The sequence below is a fragment of the Grus americana genome, chromosome 20 (assembly GCF_028858705.1).
Source record: "Grus americana isolate bGruAme1 chromosome 20, bGruAme1.mat, whole genome shotgun sequence".
Taxonomy (NCBI): Eukaryota; Metazoa; Chordata; class Aves; order Gruiformes; family Gruidae; genus Grus; species Grus americana.
The window spans coordinates 6,381,316-6,401,782 of NC_072871.1; positions in this window are offsets into that span (position 1 = coordinate 6,381,316).

The following is a 20,467-nucleotide window of genomic DNA, read 5'->3' on the forward strand; positions in this document are numbered from 1 at the left end:
TTGGTTGGTTGGTTGATTTATTTATTTTGGTGCAGAAGGATGGGGGTTTGGGATCTGAGCTTGATTCCTAGCTTGTGGGCTGTTAAGTAAATAGCGAAATCTCTGTTCCTCGACTCTCCCAGCTCTGTAACGTGGATAATTACCTTCCCCTTCACGCTCTCCGCTCTGTCATCCCACAGTCTCATCCGGTGCTTGCTGCAGTTGCTGGGATGGCTCCTGCTCCCCTGATCACGTGTGAGATTGCCCTTCAGGTTAGGAGCCATGGGAGGGGAAAACTGGGACAGTGGAACCCAGATCTCTGTAAATCCTTGCTCCTACTAACTGCCTAAACCCACCTGTTGAAAATGTTTGAAGGCTGCTGGATAAGCTGCTTCTGAGTGTTGTGGGCTTCATTTGTTACAAAACTTCAAGGAGGGGAATTGCTGGTGAGGTTTGAAGAGATTCTTCTGGAAATGTAAAACCACGTAGGGATAATTTCTTAATTTTTTTAATTTTTTTTTAATGCCGTTGTGACTAGGAGGATCCTTAGAAGTATAACAAGACAAGCAATCCTTTCTTTGCAGGTATGAGACATAATTATGACTTACCAGGTGGCTGGGGCTGGAGCTGGGGTAGCTGATGCAGGGGTGAGTACTAGAGAAGTGTCCGTAGTGTTAGGAAGATGCATCAGTCCCAGCTTTGCCGGCTCTTGCTGGAGTCTCATAGAGGTTGCAACTGCCACACTCAACCCTTCCCTCTACTTTATCCCATCCCTGCTCCTCTTTCTTCTTCCTGTTCAACTATTTATTTCATGCATTTTATTATGTGGCTTCCCTGCATCCAGGTTGCCTTCCTCTACCCTGTGCAAACACTTTTCACTCCCTTAATTCCCTGAGCTGTACCACAGTTGGCGTTGGCCATGGTGAGTTTGGCCTTGGTGCCGTAGCGCTGACAGCCAGCCCTCTCCTCACTTGTACTTCTGAGACTCGGTGTCTTTTTTTCCCCATCACACGACTGAAGTTTGCGTGAATCTGTTTTGGTTTAAATCTAAAATATGCATTTGAGAGAGAGAGGGGGAGAGAGGCATGCAGACCTCACCCCTCAAAGCCCAACCCATCCCCACTCCAGACTCCTTCCAAAAGGAAAGGCGAAGAAGAACCTGATCCCTGTTTCTTCCAAGTCTCATGATTTACAACCAGCCTTTGGGGCTGCTCTTTGGTGGTGGGCTGCCCGATGGGGCTAAACTTCTGGAGCCTACAAATTTCTAGTGGTTTGTGCACCTTGCCTCCTCCCTGAAGCCATCAGAGCAGCTCCTGGAGGAGGACAGCATGTTCGCCTCAGTGCACCACTCACACTTAGTCTCATGTGTGTCCAGTTTAGGGCTTGGAAGCATCAACTGAACTTCCTCTGTGTGGCTGACCTGCCTTTGCTGCCTGCCCTCCCGGCATTGCCTCCTCTTTCTGGGTGGCCCTGCATGGCTAACCGGGGAAGCCACCCACCTCTGCGAGATGACAAATCCTGGACTTGCAGAGCCACTAGCACGCAGCTGAATTTTGTGAGATTTGGCCCCTTTTCTCTCATCTGGGACCTGGCTGGATGTGTGCGACCTGGAGATGTCCCCAAGAGAAGGTGTCCAGCTCCTGCAAAGGGGTGCGTAGCTCTTTATGTCTTGCTTGAATTTCCCATTTAAACACCCTTCTCTGCCAGAAGAGACAAATTCCCTGGGTGGCCCCAAAGGAGCCGGCTCCCCACTCGCACCGTGGTGGGGACCCGTGCAGGACTCCCACCAGCAGCCCAGCGCCCGCCCAGCCTGCCGCCCCGCGCTGCTCCCTGTTCCAGCCCCGGGTGAGACAGGAGCTGGCTGGCGAGCCAGGGAAAAAAGAAGCTGCAGCAAAAGATGGAACAAACAGAATTTTTTTTTGCATCTAGAGGGGGAAGCACAGAGCTAAAAATAAAACGGGAAGATCAGTATCTGTCAGGCTGACGGCGGATTGGCTCTTTGGAAATGCATGTAATTACCAGGCTGTAGGTAGACATTTGCATGGAGCGAATAGCAAGCTACTGAGACAAGGTTACGCTTTAACCTTTAAGTCCTGAATCTGCTGGAAAACTAAGACAGAACTGCAGGAAATTAACTTAAATTAATAGAGTTGCTGTGACTGTGCCACATGTTACTTTGGTGTGTGTCACTTCACCGCACAGAGCGTCTTGCTGCCTCTGTGCCCTGGCTCCTGGAGGAGTGAGAAGCTTTGGAAGCAAGTTTGGCATGCATGGATCTCCTCCCTTGTTTGGGGATTCAACTTGACTGGGGAGAGGAGCTGTGGCTTTTTGTGGTCCGTGCGCCTCCTTTCGTAGCATCCTTTGAGTTAGAAGTCTCCAAAGGGGTTGAAGGAATTTGGGCAAAGGCATCTCTCCTAGGGGATGCTGCAGGGTTGGGTGGTGGGTGCAGGTGAAATCCAGCTGTGTTGCTCCATGGCTCCCGGCTGGGAGGGCCAGGGAGGGGATGTGGTTGGGGGGATGGATGTTTTGTTGAGTGCCTGGAGCCTGAGCTCTGTGTGCAGAACTCTGCAGGCACTATTCCATGCTGAAATTGTATGGATTAGAGCAAAGATGGTCCCTCTGCATGTGTGTGGGTGTGCAGCGCCTAACACTGTGAGTACAGAACTGGTCCAGTGAAAAACACATGGAGGAACCAAAAACATGCCTGTACGCTCCCACTCCTGGCTCCCGTTGATGTTCTGAAGCTCTTGGCCTCTGTGCTACCTCCTTACCCCCAGGAAACCTTGCTCTTGCTGCTGCCCATCATCCCCAGGTCAGGCAGCACTGTAGGGCAGGGGCAGTCTGGGGATGTGTGGTGATGGGAGGAGAGGGACTCCTCACCACGAGGGGTGATGGAGGTGCCACTGGTGTGTTTCTCGTTCCCAGCTGGCACAACCACTAGAGCTGCTGCTCCTGTGAGATGCAGGTATGAGCAGCTGAGTCAAGCTGAGGATGGAGGGGAAGGAGTTGGAAAACAGGAGGCTTTGAAGCCTGTGGTGACACCTTGCCTTCTGTTGTCACTGTGCTGCCTTGAACTGTGGGTGTGGTTTGGAGAATCCCAATTTTTCCAGCCTCTTTGCTCGCTGTGATGACCAGGCAATGCTTGTTTCCAGAAATGCTGCCTTCTTCCCTCCAGCTTGGGGACAATTTTGTCCACTGTATCGATGCTGTTGCTTGGCTCAAGCTGACTGTGCTTCTGTGCCTCTTAACAGAAGCTGAAAGTAGAAACAGTGTGGTGGGGCCAGCTGGTGCAGAGCACGACCACTCACCTCCCCAAAGGGCTAGGCCACTGGGAGCTCAAGCTGCTCCGTTGGCTCCCCATCAGCTTCTGAATCCAGTTTAAGGCTCTGGCCCTAATCTTCAAAGCCACTAATGGAGGAAGTGCCAATGGCATCAAAGGCTGAATTTTGTTCTGTGAGCAGTACAAGCTGGTCCTCTGAGACAGTCCAGAGCATGAAGGCTGGGATGAAACCTAAGAGAGCAATCTCAGCTGGCTGGGACATGGCAAGGGTGGCCAGTGGTCAGGGCTCTTGGCCTGGATTCGGGGATTTTGGTGTTGGTTCTCTGCTCTGGGTGATGTTGGACCCAGGTTCAGGTGCCTGAACACCATGAAATCTTCAAGCCTGGTGCTTTGAGGAATTGATGCTGAGGGAAGCTGGGGCTTTGTCTCTCTGCCTCTAGTGACCCATCCGTGAAGCACGGATAAGTGCTGCCTCGCTTCTTGGGGCAGTCAGAGGATCAGCACATTGGAGACTGCGAGACCTGTGAATTTGGTGACAGCCTAGGATGTACTTTAGGCATTGGGGGGGAGCAGTCTTCTGGGTGAGGTTGGGCAAATCTGCATGGTGCCTGTTGTTAGGGAACAACCCATTCTCTTCTGTGTGCTCTTTTAGCAAATGAAGGAACCCTTCATCCCTCCCGCCAGGCATCAAACCCAGCAGGTATTTGACCCCCAAAGGCAGTGCTGCTAGAGACCTCGCAACGGGAGGTTGTAACATCGGATGTGGAAGGTGCTTGCGTGCTCCAGCAGTGACCTGGGATAAAGCCCCCACAGTCTTTACCCTGGTTACTGGGAGGTGGAGGATTGAATTGTTGGTGATGAAGGTGCAAGACTTGACTCTCCATGTGTTGGGTCCCTTTCATGCCTCTATCTGCTGGAAAAAAGAGTTAAAATGGATGTACATCAGCTGAAGGAAAGTTCTGCTTTACAACTTCTTTACAATGAGAGCATTGTGTAAGAGGGACATGAGGTTCAGATCTGCCATTGTGCTTTGTTCTTAACTCCAGCCGAGTTACTTGCCTACCTGGACTCGTGTTGGAGGAGTGAGGACTGGGGCAGCTTCACACATTGATGATATCGTTGTCTTGCGGTTGTCCTGGAGTCAGATCTTGGAGAACTTTCCCTGCCCAAAGAGCACCCCACACAACAAGCTCTTTGGAAATCTTGCTTTGATGGTTTCTTCCCCACCTTTTTGGAAATCCCCCTTTTAGATGCCTTCCTGTTTGAACTCATTGTTTTTCCCAGTCCTTCAGCCAGTGGTGTTTTTAACTCAGGGTGCAGCCTAGGAAAAAAAACCTGGAACACCCTGTCTTAACTACAGGCTTCTCCTGCATGCAACATAGACAGACCTTGAAGAAAGCCAGTTGTGCCCAAAATTCAGCCTGTTGTTTTTGCAGCTCTGTCAGTTGGCCTGATAAAAGCTATGGCCTCTCCCTGCAAAGTCTGTTTGCCTCCGATCCGTGCTCTTTTTTTTGGATGCTGGTTCCTCATCAGTAAGCAAGAGCCTTTCCCTCGTTACAGCAGCTCAGGGCAGAATTTAAGGCGGCCGGATCTTTTGGAGGAGAAAGGATGTCTGAAATGTTTTTTTGGAGAGGGAGGTGCTGGCAGCAGGAATGGCCACCGGGTTTCCGGCGTGCCTTTGTCAAACATGCACGAGGAAAGGTTTGTCATTGTCCCTTGTCCCTTGGTCGTAACAGGCTGCTTGTTCCCACAGGTTTCACTGTCATTTTGTCACCTCCTTCTGGGGTTCCTGCTTTTGTCAGGGATCCTGCTTGTGAAATCCCAGGGGGATTGAACTGTCCCTGGAACCCCAGCCACAAGACAGTGCCCCAGGGCTCGGGGGCACAGCGGAGGTGGCTCCTGCTCTGTTCTCGCCATGGCTGCTCACAGGAGGAGGGCTGACCTGCTTGCAAAGCAGCTCTGGAAACGCTGTTGTTCATGGCGTGCTGGTTTGAAGCACCTTCCAGTTGACTTTCAAATACCACCCTGTCAACTTGACGTGGGCAATCCCTGTGGTATGGTGTGCCCGTATCTACCTGAACTAACTTTAAATCAGCCTTGGTAGCAGGGCTTAAAGGACTGGCTGCCTTGGTTAAGACCAGGTCTGCCAAGCTTTGTCCCTCTTAGAGGGAGTACACGGAAGCAACATGCTGAGGATCTTCCCTTCGTGGTTGACCATCTCCAGCAACATCCACCAAGAAACCTTCAGAGCAAGGTGCCATACCTGCAACTTTGTGTTTAAATAGCCACGATGGTTCTATTCTTAGTCCTCACCATCCTGCGCAGCGTGTCCCAGCTTCTTGCCTGGGCTTTGCATTTCCATGTGGTGCTCTACCCATGACCTTACTGCAGCTGCACCAGGCTGTGCTTTAGATGTACCCATCGTTAGATCCAGCTAGTTGCAGGATCAAACCCCACCACTTTAAACCCATGCCTCGACAAGCCTGGGAAAGCCGGGAGTGCTGTGAAAGGGCAGCTGGCTTGGTCCGAAGCACCAAGTGCTTGGTCCGGTCTTGTGTTGGGCGTCCTTGCAACTTTGACGCAACGCTACATTTTTGTTTTTGTGGAAATGAACCAAAAGAATGAGGGGAAGTGCTTACAAACTCATTTTTAATGAAGATCCTGACGTGTGGACAGATCCTTTGTACAGATACAAATGTATTTATGCCGGTGGCACCTTGCCATTCATACAGCGACGTACGCATTTGGTAACGCGATAGCGGTGTATACAACGGAGGCTGGAGCACAAAAGACTGAGAGATCAGGGTTTGGCCTTTCCTTCCCCTGTTCTTCGTGGGGTTGCACTGGCTGATACCAGCTGGGGAGAGGGTGCCTTTATTCTTCTTTGATTTTTTTTTAAATTTTTTTTTTCTTTTAGAGGAACAGTAAGCTCCAGTATTTGGTATTGGTTTTACACCCATGGGACCGTTGCATTAGGGGTGCCTGGTGCGATGAAACCCTGAGCTTCGCTGCAGTCGAGATGCTGGAAAGAGGATGAAAATCCCAGCTTTCATCTTTTGTCACAAATAGTATCTGAAGGAATTTGTACTATTTTTACTGTTTGTTTTTGTTTCTCCCCTCCCCTTTTAACTATGCACCTTAGCATTTTCTGTGGGCCCCGTCACTGGGATATCTCCACTTGGACTTTGAAACAGATGACTCGGCTTCATGGTTGTTTAGAATAGTTTTAAGTTATTTTTGCTATCCAGCCCCATTTTCTATCATCATACTGCAATTACTGGAGTGCCCGCTCTGCAGGGGAACACTTGCTTCTTTTAAACAAATGGTTTCCTTTGGAATTAAAAAGATAGTTTATGGAAACATTTCTGTGGGCCTTTGATTATTAATTTATTATGAAGGCTGTAATTCTATTTTATAAAAAATACGGAATCTTAATTTTAGAAAACCTAAATTTGGAGGCAACTTTTTAACTGAGGCAGTTTCTTTAACGCGGACTTTGGTGTGTCTTTCTTTTTAAATGGCAAATCCGCCTTCCGCTGGCGCTGCGTTATGTGGTTAATCCTGTTGGGCCTGATCCGATCGGACTGGCGCTGGAGCGAACCGAGCAGAGCTGAATATCGGTGTGGGAGATCCGATCTCCGGTGGGAGGGCAGCGTGGCCCCGGGGCAGTGGGGCTGGATGACAGCCTTCTGCCCTGCCAAAGCCACAGGCTCAGCCCTGGGTTTCAGTGATCCTACCTGCACTGGGAAGGGCTTTGTCTGTTTTTTCCACTTAATAATTAAAAAAAAAAAAAAAAAAAAAGGAAAAGTGTTTGCTGTCACATTGGATCTGTAAATGTGATTTTTTAGGCTGTTGCAACTGTGTCTGGAGACTGCTCAGACCAAGCTGATTTCCAACCAGGGTGGTGCAGCCCTGCCCAAGGCATTTTTAGTCCCTTCACGTGGGTTGAAGCAACACCTGGTTGCTCTTGTTTCAGAGGTGAGGTGTGCTGGTACCTGCTCTGGAGGTGACGTGCCACCTCCTCCTGCCCTGGCTCTTGGGGACCGATGTGTTGGCTCTGCCTCGCTGGGAAAGCAGAGCCCAAGTGCCTTCAGGGGGAGAGATCAAGAGAAACCAGGCTGAGAAAGGGGTTGGGGAGAGCTGGGGTAGCTGGGCTCTCCCTGGGCACCGGAGGGTGTGAACCGGCTCTTGACGGGTGCAAGTGCCCACGTGCAAAGCCCTGCCCTCGAGTTGCAGGGGGATTGACACCCACAGCAAAAAGACCCTCACCACAAAGGATTTCTACTCCGCCAATGTTGATGGGAAGCCCTCCTTGCCACCACGATTGGAAGTGCTGCGAATGGAAGGGCTCAAAGTGCCCGCTCCTTTGGGTGCAGAATAAACCTTGCCCAGGCTGTGGCTGTCCCTGGGTCCCCCACAGGACCCTGCTGAGATAGGATCTTCCAGAGTGGGGGTCTCCCAGGGGCTGACGCTGAGTGTAGGGGTACCCTGGGCACCGGGGAGGGCTCCACATCGCCCGGGGCTGTGCTGCCTGCTGGGAGCGTTGATGGCTTTCGGCCAGGGGTGAGGATTGTCCCCAGCCTTTCTGCTGGGCCATGGGAAGGGCAAGAGGAGGGCTGTGTTCCCAGGGATTTTTTTTTTTTTTTTTTAGGGTATTGCTGGGATTTTTTTTGAGGGAGGGATGGATGCAGCAGCAGTATGCTTGGCCTTAGGGTGGATTCCTTTCTCCAACTGCCTCCTGGCTCTTGAGCAGCCTCTTGGCTGTAGCAGGGAAGGGGTTAAGGCTTCATCGCTGGCCTGGGAGCTGCTGCTGGCTGCCTCGTTCCCCTTCCGGGGCTGCTGGGCTGAGGTTTGCTGGTATGTGTGCAATGCGGCGCCGGCCGGCCGAGAGCACCCAGCCCTCGCCTGAGCGCTGCGAGAGCCTTCCCGGCACGGCCTCCCCTCCCCTGGCTTGTTCCTTCAGCGCTGAGTGATGGGGCTGGGGATCAGGGACCTGCTGGGAGAGCAAAACCAGGGGCCGGAGGAGATCGGCTGGAAAAGAGTCGAGCTGCAAAGCAGCAGCCCGAGCTCCACTGCTTTGCTCACCTCACCCGAGATGCTCTTGCGCAGGGGAGCGTCTCTGGGCACGTTCTTGTGCCGGCCCAAGGTTTTGTAGCTCGTCTGTGCTCGTGTCTTTGCCTCTGCAATGCCACAGGCTGAGGATGGGAGGGTGGCAAAGGGCTTTGGCCGCTTCCATGGGGTTAGACCTGACGAGGAGCTGTGTTTTGGGCAGGATCCTGCTTCCCGGGGCAGGGGAGAGGGTTTAGTGCAGACGCAGGCAGGAGCTGGAAAATTGCAGCCACAGCAGTAGCATTCAAGCTGAAACATAGTGAGAAGCCTTGGAGGGAGATGCAGACTTGCAGGGAGATGTAGATTGCCTGGAGTTCTCTCTGCAACAAAAATTTATGTCCCTTATATAACTGGGGAAAAGCAAACAAAGAAAGTTGTCTCCAAGTGGGAACATCGTGTCACTGGGAGAAATCCCACAGCAAGAGCGAGACCTCTGATTCACTCTCAGGGCTATTAACTCTTCGGCAGAAGGGCAATGCTTTTATTGCTAAATTTTCAAAGAAGTGACTCTTGAATATTCCTGAAGAATTGTGTATGTGAGTTCCTTCATTTAGGCAAATGGCAGGAATAATTTTTTGCTCTGGAGCTTTTTGGGGTTCGGTGGGGTGGCTTCTGCTCAGAGCAGGGATTGCTGCTGGCCTTGCCGTGCTCCCCCCATGCTATCCCACCAGCCAAAACTTTTGCTGTCGCTGAAGGACTGTGCTTTACCTTTGATCTTCACACAGCACCGCCATTGACATTGGCAGGAACCGTCTTGCAGACCGAGGCTGTTAGATGGTGCTAATTTTGTAGTCTCAGATAACAGAGCCTCTCTAAAAATGTCATTTGGGGCCATTTGCGGGGTGAGTTTGACATCGCTGAGTACTGCTGGGATGCGTGTCCTGCGGGAGGACCTAGCACACGTGGGAGGTGGCACGCTGCGTCACCGGGGAAGCTCATGGACAAGTTTCTCAGCAAAAAAATTTCCATTTTTCTACTGTCTCTTAAACTACCCCAAACTGACAAATACAGCCCTTGGCCCTTAGTTGCTCCAGACTATCAGGCTGATGCCAAAATAAGATCAGTCAAAAAGAGAATAAATGTGGGGAGTGTGTGTGTTTATGTTTTTGGATTATGGCTACACCATAACTTTCTTATTAACTCAAATTAAGTTAAAAAAGGAAATTGATTTAACCAAGGGAGGTGTTTCGGATGCCAGTGGCGATAGACTTGATTGTGGTTTTTTTTTTTCTTTCTCTGCACAGGCAATTATCAAATTAATCTCCTTTGATATGAGCCTAATATCAACACAATCACTAATATATTTATACTTGCCCAATGACAGCTATTCAATAAGTTGTTTTTCTGTTGTTTTGTCGAACTCCACTTTCTTTTGCCTTCATGTTTCTCTGATAAGGCAGGGGGCCGGTTTCTGGGTGGAAATCCCAGGGTTCCCTCTTTGAGATTCTCACCACTGCCCTTTCATGGGGGCATTGCTATTGCAAAAAAATTCAATCAGAATATAATTAAGAGCCCAAAATGTTTCCAAATTGTCACTTGCTATTGGGAACAGGGCCACTCTTGTGCAGGGCGCTGTAGAAACACTCGTGTGTGGATGAATCGACCCTCCCCAGATCATTTGTGCCTGTAAATCCCCAGCAGCTGAGGCAGAGGGGTGGGATTGAAGCCTACAAGCAAGCCAACAGCTCAGCTGGTGCACGTTGCCACTGTAGTCTTACTTTGGTTTTTTTTCTTCCCTTTCTTTAAGGGAATAGGGCCTCTGTGATCCAGTCTGTGCATGTGTGCGTACGTGTCTGTCTTTCTTTCTCTCTCCATTTGTTCCCGCCTCCCCCTGTTTTTTACCCAGCAACGAGTTTCAGTTACGTTTGGCTGAAGGGTAGAGCTCTTGTATGGCTCCCGCAAGTCTTGTGAAAATGGGTGGGTGGGTAAAGAGGAGAGACTTAAGCCCTCGATAGCTGCATGGGAACTCAACCCTTACGAGACACCAGAGAATCCACATTGGACAGGCTACCGGCCATTTCCTTTGCCTTCCCACCCCAAAACTGCCCTGTTCGGGGCTGGGGGGGGCTGGAGGGTGGCAGAGAAGCAGAAGGCAGTTAAATGCTGCTGGGCTATCGCTGGCTTGGTGGACCTGGAAGAAGTGGTGCTTCTGGGGCTTGGTGGGGAAGGTTCATGGAGAGCCCGGCAGATGCTGGCAGCACGTTCCCCCGTCGTGTCCTTTGGGCTGTAGGTGCAAAGGCAGGCGGGGGTGAGTCAGCCACGTAGAAGCAGGTGGTTAGATTAGATCTGGCCGTAGCAGGGGATAGCTGGCGAGGGGAGGAGAAAGGAGGCTCTAGACAGCGTTTCCCACAGGAGCAGAGGGGTCAAACCCTGCTGGGTGGTGAGGCTCGGTCAGCAGGAGGTGGTGCCTGCAGTAACAGGACACGGCGCTTGAGCAGGAGGTATGTCCAGTTGTCTGTCTGCAGCCTCAGGACCTTCAGGGATGGACAGCCGAGCCTGGCAAGCTCCTGGCTTTCCAGAGGGAACCATTGCAGGGAGAAGCAGGGAGGATGCTGCTGATGCATCCCGGTGTCCCTCCTCAAAGGACCTTTACACTTTGCTGGCTTGGAGCGTACCAACGTGTCCGCACCAGTGGACCCCATCCTTGCCATTCTTGCCTGGTCCTGGATGAATTTGCTGTCCACCTTTGCTCTCCACATGCGTCTAGTGGTTTTTAGCGCTGTGGTTGGGAAGTGAAACCTGACACAAGTAAATATGTTGACAGCCTGTTTTCAGCCGGCAGGGAATGTAAATTATCTCATTTGAACAAGGCTAACGCAGAATCAAGCCGTTGGTCCCAAATATCCCTTATAAGTGCAGATGAGAAATATTCATGGCATCTTCACTCCCAGAATATTGCTTTTATCTTTGTGGTTCCTTGAGTGGCAATATAAAAGTTACTGATTTTGCACTTTCTATGCATCTGAACCTGCAGACTTTGAAATCAGTAGGTTTGCCTGCGTGATTTGCCTCGTTAGATCCGTACCCTTGCAGGCACCTAGATCTACTCCATAAGCCCCACCGTATTTGTTGTCTTGGATATAAACATCCTATCTTAGGAACGTCTTTAACCAGGGCACTGGGACAAGCTGAGGTGAGGTTGGGTTGGGTCTTTCCAGGGCAAGGTAGATCCTGAGCATGGGAGATGCTCGTGTGTGCAATGTTGTTGTGACCCATGCGGCACAGTCAGCCAGCGTGTGGTAGGGTGGATGCAAAGCTCCACGAGGCCAGCAAAGACTCCCAAAAACTTTAGACCAAAGCCATTTTGGGGAGCTGCGCTCATCACTTTCCTTCCTGGAGCTCGTCGTAACTGGGATCACACCCAGGGCCAAAGCGGGATGTGACAGTTGGTGCTCACTGTTCACTCGGTGAAGGTCCTGGGATGGAGAGGTTGGGCTTCTTCAGCACATCCTGGTGTCACTTATTTCTTTTGTGGAGCCCGGCTCAGGCCATTTCAGGGAGATCTCTGTGCAGCCATCACCCGAGGGCTTGGTGGAGGTGAGAATGTCTTGCTCCAGCTCAAGCAGGCAGGCTTGCGATGGGGGTCCCACCAGCTGACGGTGATGGTGGGAAGAGGACCAAAGGCACCAGCCTGCCCTGCTGAAACCAGGTCAGGGTCAGCAGCTGGAGGTGGAAGCTCCCGCCGGCGTCTCACCCTCCTGCACGACAGCCTTTGCACAGCAGGTCTTTGCGAGCGAAGGCAGAAGGTCAGATTGTCTCGAAACCTTGACCACGTTTGCAAGCGAACATCTCTCCAGCTTTGCGTTTTGCTCCGTAACAGGTTTTTCCCTTTAAGAACGCAGAAGATTGATTCCCTTGCAGGGCGCATCGCCGAGGCGAGCCATGTCCAAATGGTTTGCACGTCTGCATTTTTTACTGCTCTCGTTTAATATGTATGCAAATGCAGTCTCTCCTGTCCTCACTCTCTGTGTGGGTTTGCACAGTCAGGAGCACATTCCCATTACCGCTGCCCATCTCCTGCTCCGCTCTGCATTCGAGGAGACTGCCTTTGAAACGCTGATAGATGGAGGTGCAAGGGAAAAAGAGAGAAATGACGGATTTTCGTAATTTCTTTGCTGGGGAGGGTGGAGGAGTTGGGAAACCAGAGGAAGGAGGTTTAAATATATGCAAAATTGTTTATTGGGAGAAAGGGGGGTGGGGGGCCTCCAACTCTGAGAGTCACGGAGCATATTTCGTATGCCGTTCCGTTTTCAGAGTGTCAGCTCAGAGGATTTTAGCTGGAGGTTAGGGAAAAATCCAAGCGCTGGCAATAATCTTGTGATAGTGGAAATATTCAGCTTTTCTCCTGATAAATAGACACGTGTCGTAACTGAAGTCAGGGTTTCAGGCCTGGATAGCAATGTTGGCTTTTTTTTTTTTGATAAATAAGGAGCAAGATGTCCAGAGTTGTTCCTTGCAAAGGGGCAGTATACGGCTGCTGCTACTTTCTTTTCCTTCCTTTTTTAATAGCTGTATTTTTCCAAAGCACTTCAAAACCGACACCCGTGAAACTTGGACACTCGTATACCCAGAGCTATGTTTGTATAAGTAAAACGGGAAACTGCATGCTCCAGCTAAGGCCAAAATGTGGGAACCACCTTTGGAAACATGGCCAAAAGCAGGGGAGATTTTCCTATCCCCGAGCGGTGGTACTTTTTTAAGTCACGCTGTTTGGAGTTGCAGATCTCCAGTTTCTGCATCTGCTTGGAGGTCACCGTGAAGGCCAAGGAGGTCCTTGCTCTTGGTGCGGGAAGCAGGGGATGACATATCCCTTCATCGCCCAGATGACTCTGGAGGGGAAACGGAGGCTTATGCTGCATCCCACCCCCGTCAGTGAAATTTAGGGCCTTCAAATGCCACACGGCCAGATTTTCAGGTGTATTTTAAGCACTTCAACTCGTCCGCTATTTTAATCTTTCAACACCTTTAAAACCTGGCTGGTTTTGAACCCCATTAGAGAGTGCCGAAGCCTTAATCTACGGAGCTGCTGTGGCTGGTGGGGGCTGAGGGAGCCGGGGGCCACGTGCCCCGGGGCAGGGGGTGGCTGCGGGCAGCCTCCTGCTCCTTGTGCCCCCCCCGGAACACGGATAATATGGCTGAAGTCAGATCTCTTCCAAACTTTTCCAGGAGTTCGTAGGCAAAGTTACTTTCCTTTCTAGAAGCCAAAGGGCTTTGTGTGCTGGGAAACCCCCTCTGCTGCAGTACGGACTTGTCAGATGTGTTTACTTTCGCATCTCCAAGTTTTGCAAGAGTGTTTTGTGTCTCTAGCGCTGGATGTTGTGAAACCCCTTCCCAGGCGGTAGCGCAGCTCTGCCTCTGCGGGGGAACAGGCAGGAGCCACCGCAGCACACAGCGGGGCTCCGGACCGTGAAACTCAGCCCTCGGCTCTGCTTTTGGCACGGGTTAGAGGGATCAAGGGGTGATGTTCAAGAGGGGACACGGTGTTTGGAGGTGCTCAGCTCCTGCGGTGATGTGCAAGAGCTGGTTTCATTCATGCAACAGGAATGGAAAGTCTTGCTGCTCGGGAGATGAGCTCTTACGGGCTGCCTGCTCCTGCCTTCGCCTCCCCCCGTGCTCTGGGCGAAAAACTGCCTTTGGCAATCTTGAGACACACTGTAGCTGCTAGCTGAGGTGGGTCCACAGCCCACATTTAGGGTTGTCTCTGATGCAAAGGGCTGTTCTTTCTGCTTCTCTTCTTTCCATCACATTTGGAGGCTTGTTCTGTCCCTTATTGACAGTCGTGTTGTTGGCGGGGGCAAGTGGAGGGGTGCCGCAAGCAGCTCCAGCTCTGCTGCTCTTGGCTGTCCCATAGCTCCCCTTGCAATGTGTTTGCTGCAAAGTAAATATCTCGTGCCGCCGTGACCTCACTCCCGTGGGTTTGTGTCGCTTGTGATCACAGGCTCCAAACTTCCCCTATTAGGGCTGGTTTTTTAACAGTGTCTTTTTATTGGCGAGTAGCTTCATGGAGCCTTTCTACTTCCTTCATCTGTAAATTGTCCTCTACATAACGAAGGAACCGTTCTGACTACGTTTTGATGTGTTTGTCGCCCAACAGATGTCTGGGTGGTTAAAGTGCCCCCTGAGTACAAGTATCCTGTGTTTGCAAGCTCTTTGATAGTTGGTTCAGGAATCTTTTTGTTCTTTCTTTCTCTCCTCGAGTCCTGGGGGTCTGTAGCAGATGCCTGCTGCAGTCTCTCCTTTGTTTTCTGCTCCTGATATCCGTGCCCACAGTGTTATTCCTCTACCCTGTCTCTTATCAAATTAGATTATCTCCTTCTTGTAAGTACTTTTGACACGTGTGGCCGTGCAAAGGCACGATAAGCATATTGGATCGCGGTGTTGTGTGCCTGTTGCTCACATCTCTGGTTCTCCATTGTACCTTTCCAGGACCTTAGGACCAAGTCTGCACGTTACCTGCTGTACAAAATGGTACCAGCAAAAGCAAGGCCAGCTAGCTCCTCTTCCAGCTTCCACCCAAGTCCCAACGCCCCTTTTGGGTACTGCCACATCACCCTGTGTGGGAACCCCAGGCCCATTTTGTCCCAGTGCTCTGCACCATGTCACTATGACCTTCATGTCCTCCCTGGTGATCCGTGTCTCCAGCATCTTCCCTTGTGTCCTGAACTTGGCTGGTGGCACTTAAGCTTCTTCTTGGTGTTACGGGCTGCTCCTTGCCCGTTCCTTGCCTCCCTGCCTTTCCACTGGCTTTCCTGGTTTCTATGTGTGATCCAGAAAAACCTCTTTGTTATTCTGTCCTTCGTCCCCATCACAAACCCGTGTTTCTGTTCAATCTTTCATGAAAAGGTCTAAGACTGAAGGTGAAATGTGATAACAGCCTTCAAAAATATGTCAGTGGCTGCTGCAAACAGGATAGGAATAAACGATTCTCTGTGTCCTATGGTGGGTAGGACAAGAAATTATGGGCTTAAACTGTAGCACAAGGGAGATTTAGGTTTGATGTTCAGATATCCTGGGGGTGAAGCACCGGAGGAGGCTGCTGGGGAGTCGCTGGAGGGGCAGGTCAGACGAGCAGCTGTCAGGAGAAGCTGAAGGGGAGTTGAGGGGATAGCGGGGTGATCCAGAAGATCATTTTTCATCCTTTCCAGCTCTCTTACCTCCCCTTCCATATGCTGGAAGCCTCCAGCTACGCAAGGGGCTTTTTGTGGCTTGCTCAGCCAGGCTCATGCCTTTCTCTCTCCTTGCTTTTTGTCTCTGTTGCAGCAATTCTGGCAAATGCAATTGCAGCAAGCCTGGAAAAAGCCACAGCAAGCCTCTCCTCCCAAAACCTTTCCTTTGTGCTTGGTGGCTCTTCTCAAACCTTGTATGCTGGTGGATGTGATGACAGCTGCAATCAGAGTACCAGGATGTGCAATAGTGACTGAAACAAACATTTTGCTGCACCCAGAAGGGTCAAGACTGAGTCTGGGGGCAGCCTTGGAGATGCTGCTCCAGGCCCTCGATGGGAAGCCACTGCCAGCTTTGCAGAGAGCCCTGTCGTGCATGTGTCGGTGCGTAGGTGGAGATGCGAAGGTGAGGACGGCTCCTGGAAGCGCTGTCCCAGCTGGTGGTGCGGGGCTCCCCGTCGGCTCAGCTCTTCGGCTGGCTGTGCGAGTGCAGGAGTGTGGGCAGGAGGGATGGGAGCTGGATCGCTGCCTGCATGTGTGTGCCTGCCCTCGGCGGGTGCACCAAGACACCTGGGGAGCCGGGGATGTGGGGGAGCTGGGGTTGCAGGGCTCCTTGCAGAGCTCCCCGTCCCCACCTCCTCAGAAGGACGCTGCAGGGCATCAGCCAGCCGGGTGGAAACTGCTGTCTTTGGCAAAACAAAAATTTGGGGGGGTCTAGAAGTCACAGAGGGCTCCATCCAAAACCAGTGTACAGTGCAAGAGCAGCCACATTATTTCTGACACTGCTGGCTCAGAGGTCGCCGAGTCCCCTGGGCACCTTCAGCCGCCTGCTCCCGACCCCCACCTCTCCCGACCCTTCCCCATCTGGCCCTGCCGTGGTCGTGTCGGGGTCCGGTTGCATCTGTGCTGTGTCCCTGTGTCCCTCCCCAGACCTCCCTACCTCCTCTCCCCGGGGTGCTGCGGGGGGTCCTGGGCCCTGGTCAGCTGTGACCCCCTTCACCCATGCCGCAGCACCATCCCCTTCACAGCTTCCTACCAGGAGAGGCAGGCAGGGAGAAACAGGCAGATGAATAATTTATTATAACGATGCAAAATAGGGTTTTAAAACTCTCCCCATATAAATATTTATTTTTTACTCGTTAGCACCACAGCTGTCTCCACCCCCCCCCCCCCCCCAATCCTTCTCCTTTCCAAAGCCCCCCCAGCTTTGTGGCTATCGTGGCTGGTTCTCCTTCGCTCCGTCCGTCTGTCCGTCTCTCCCGTGCTCACTTTGCATGTGATCCGAGCCCCGGCGCCAAACGCTTCCCAGGGAAGAGGAAAAAAAACCCCTCTTTCTTGCGCACACACACAAAAAACAACAACGGGAGGGGGGGAGATAGAGAAGCACACACAGGCACACGCACAAAACCCTTTGAAGCCTGTGCAGGGTAAGGGTTGTTTCTGTGGTAACGGCGCGGGGATTGGCGGCGATCGGCGAGGGCCTCCATCCCGCGGCGGTGCCGAGTGATTAATGAGCCGTTGCTGGGCTGTATGGGAGCGCTCGGGCCGGGTTGTGCGCCGTGGGGCTGCTCTGACGCCGCCGGACCTCGGACACCTCTTCATCCTCCTCCGCTCGCCCTGGGCACGCTCGCTCTGGCGGCACCCTGCACCTCCTCGGCACACGCAGGCTCTCGTGGGACGTTGGCCCTTCGAGGGACAGGGCAGCCAGGCTTGGGACATCGCTCTGTCTCCTGCCCCGGTGGTGCCGGAGCATCCCTGGGGCTGTGGCCTTCGTCCCGCCGCCCGAGCTTGCCCCTCTGCACCAAGGTCGGTCACAGGGGCGGTCCAGCATCTCCTCTGGTGCAGGGACAGGCCAGAGCCATGGGGGAACGTGATGGCATCATCAGGAGGAGGAGGCAGTCCTGTCTGGCAGGCGCAGATGAACCCACGGCATTTTGGGGAGCATCACTCATAGCCTCTCCTCAACGCCTGCCCTTGGCCCTGTTGCTGCCTGCAGCTGCCTGCCTCCCTCCCACCCCCACGGCTTCCCAAGGCTGTAGGGTGGCTCGGGGCTGAGCAGAGACACAGGCTGTGCTGTCCCCGTCCCATGGCCAGCCCTGTTTAGTGCCACCACCCATTGATCCAGGTGTCACCGGGCTGTTCGTACCATCTCCCAGCGGGAGCTGCAGCTCCCAGGGAACCTTACATCACAGTGCGCTTTGAAACTCACCTCGTTTTGCTTTCTATTTTGAAAAGGCAAAGGAGAAACAGGCATCATTCACATCTCTTGGGCGAACAATAATAATGAGTGAGTTTCAAATCTCTTTCCCCTAAAATAGCCAAACCAGAACACGCACAGCCTTCCCAAGCCGCTGCCTGAAACAGATGTGCTGCCAGTGAGGCAGCTATTTATAATGTGCAGCGTTCCCTTTTCAGCCGCAGCGACTCCAGCCCTCGGCTCTCGTGCTCGGCAGCTCCTTTTGAAGCCTGGAGCTCTAATCCGGGGACTGTTCCTGGTGCTGCTAAAAATCTCCTCGTAAACCCGCCAGGATGCCAGCAAGCCGGAGCCCTGCCTGCTCCTTGCCTTCAAAGGGGGTTTATCGTCCCCGGAGGCTGCCGGGATGGGACTGGCCCATCCCTGGATGTCCCAACCGGGATGGGACAGCAATGGGATCTTGTTGGGTGGTGTGTCCCTGATGTCCCCGCGGCTGCAGGCTCTGTAGAGGGCTGGGGCCTCAAACCCTTTCCCAGTCCCTAATTTGAGAGGTTTTGTCATACAGAGGACAAGGGGGGGTCAGGACACTGTCGCTTGGTGGGGGGTGAGCCTGGTGGGTTTGATCTGGTCCTCACCAAAGAAGAGGCACGGCACGATGGCCTGGGGGGATGTGGACAGCGTGGGATCAGGAAAAAAACAAGGAATCCAATTAAAAGGAAATTTGAGGGGGTTTGCCAGCACTGGTGTCCACACTTGGCGGGGGGTTTGCTAGCCTGGGGGTCCCACAGCGGCCCTGGAGCTGCGGCACGGCTGCAGGATGGGCACCGCACGCCCAGGGGCAGTGGGGGGCTCACGGGACCCCATCCCAGGAGGGGCTGCAGCTTGCAGGTGCCGGAGCACCCAGGGCCGAGCATCCGCGATGCTGCTTCGGCCCCTCGCACGCCGATGAATAAGTGTGCTGGTATGTCAGGGCGGGGAGCAAGCGGTTAGGCAAGGCGGCGTGCATGTGGAAGCTGTTTATTGCCAGGGCTGTTGCAGGCCCTGCTCTACCTCCCGCAGCGCTGCGGCCGCCCCAACCAGCCGGGCCGGTGCGGCCGCTCTGCGTGGGGCCGGGCGGGGGATCGGGGCCCCAGCCCAGCGGGGACAAAGCAATTACTGGGAGACGGGGCTGGTTGGGCTGAGGGTTTTGCTTCTATCACATCCCCTGTTTTCTGTTTGCATTTCTCCTGAGCAGGGTGTTTGGAGGCATGGAGATCACTCGATCTGAATCTAGGCTTTGGGGATAGCTCGAATCCTGCTCTCCCTTCCCAGGTGGCCCAGAGTATTGCACGGGCAGCCGGGAGCTGTGGTGATCTGGAAGGAGCTCCCTGCCCTTTAGAAGGGGAGATCCTGGAAAACATGCCCCAGAGTGACCTAAAACGGGCTGCTCTGGCTTTGCTCGCTCACCGTTTTGCAGGTACCAGGGGATGGGGTTGTGCAGGTGGGCAGAGACCACCTGACCCCCAAACTCTGTCCTTTAACTTCCAAATCCCATCTTGAGAAGGATCATTAGCTTGTCCTCCTGCCTGGTGAGCTCACATCCAGGTCAGCTTCAAGGACATGAGGGTGGCGATTTTAAAACAGCCCAGTGAGCTGTCTCTAACCCAGGGTGGGATTTTGGGAAGGAGCTGAGGGTGGGCTGCCTTGGCAGAGCTCTGTTGCCTCGGCTCTGGCAGCGCGATGGGTCAGCTCAGCTCGGGGGGGACACGGAGACAGGTTCCCATGAGGATGGCATCCCCGACCGAGACCGGAGCCTGCCTGGTTTCCAGTGGTAACAGACAAACCTTTGCTCCTGGAAGAGGAACTGTACTGCAGCCCATGGCGGTGAAGCCTCTTAAAAGCCGGTCTCATTGCAGTTGTGTTAATTATTAATAGGATGTGGGGAAGAAAACACTGGAAAACCCCAACTGTTCGAGGCAAGCTGCCACTTCATCTGCATCCAGCAACATGGGCCTGCTTTCCCCTGACCCTAGGCGAGATTCGCGGGTGTCCGTTCCAGGGGTTGGTGTCAGTGGGTACGAATGAAGAGGCTTTGAAAACCATAGCAGTCCAAAACTGAGGAGCTAAATGAGTTATGCAGGTCTCAGCTTGGTCTTTAGCAAAGACTTCCCCTCCTGAAAGGATGAAGTCCCTTTTGGCAGCGTCTCTGCCCAGCAGGACTGGCAAGATGCTGGAATCGCAGGGTCTGCCGGCATGGAGGCACTGGGGATCCCTGTCCCAGCCCGGGTCACCCTGCAGAGCTGCGTGGGCAGGATGGCACCCCAAGATGGTGCTTGGACCTCACCCACATAGTGAGTCAGAGCTGGGGGATCTCGGCAGGGCCATTTTCATGAAAAACAAGGGAATGGGGAATTTTCCCCCAAAAGCCTTGTGGGCCTTGAGGATTTCTTCCCCCACATCTGACCGTGGGTACCAGGGACATCTCTGTGTGGGAACTGGGAGGTGTTTCTATGGAAACCAGCAGTGTCGCTGCAGGGGGGAGGAACCCCATGGCACAGATTTGGGGCCTTCATCGGTGCTGCAGAAGCGGTGCTTGGTGAGGGGAGGCATGAGCCCGGTGGGGGCTCTCGGACCAGCAGTGCCCTGGCTTCATGGCGCGCAGCCGGGAGAAGCCTTGCTCTGCTCTCGGTCCTCCATGTGGGGAGGAGATCCCAAACCTCAGGGGCAGGCGATGGCTGTAGGTGCCGCCAGCCCACCCACCTT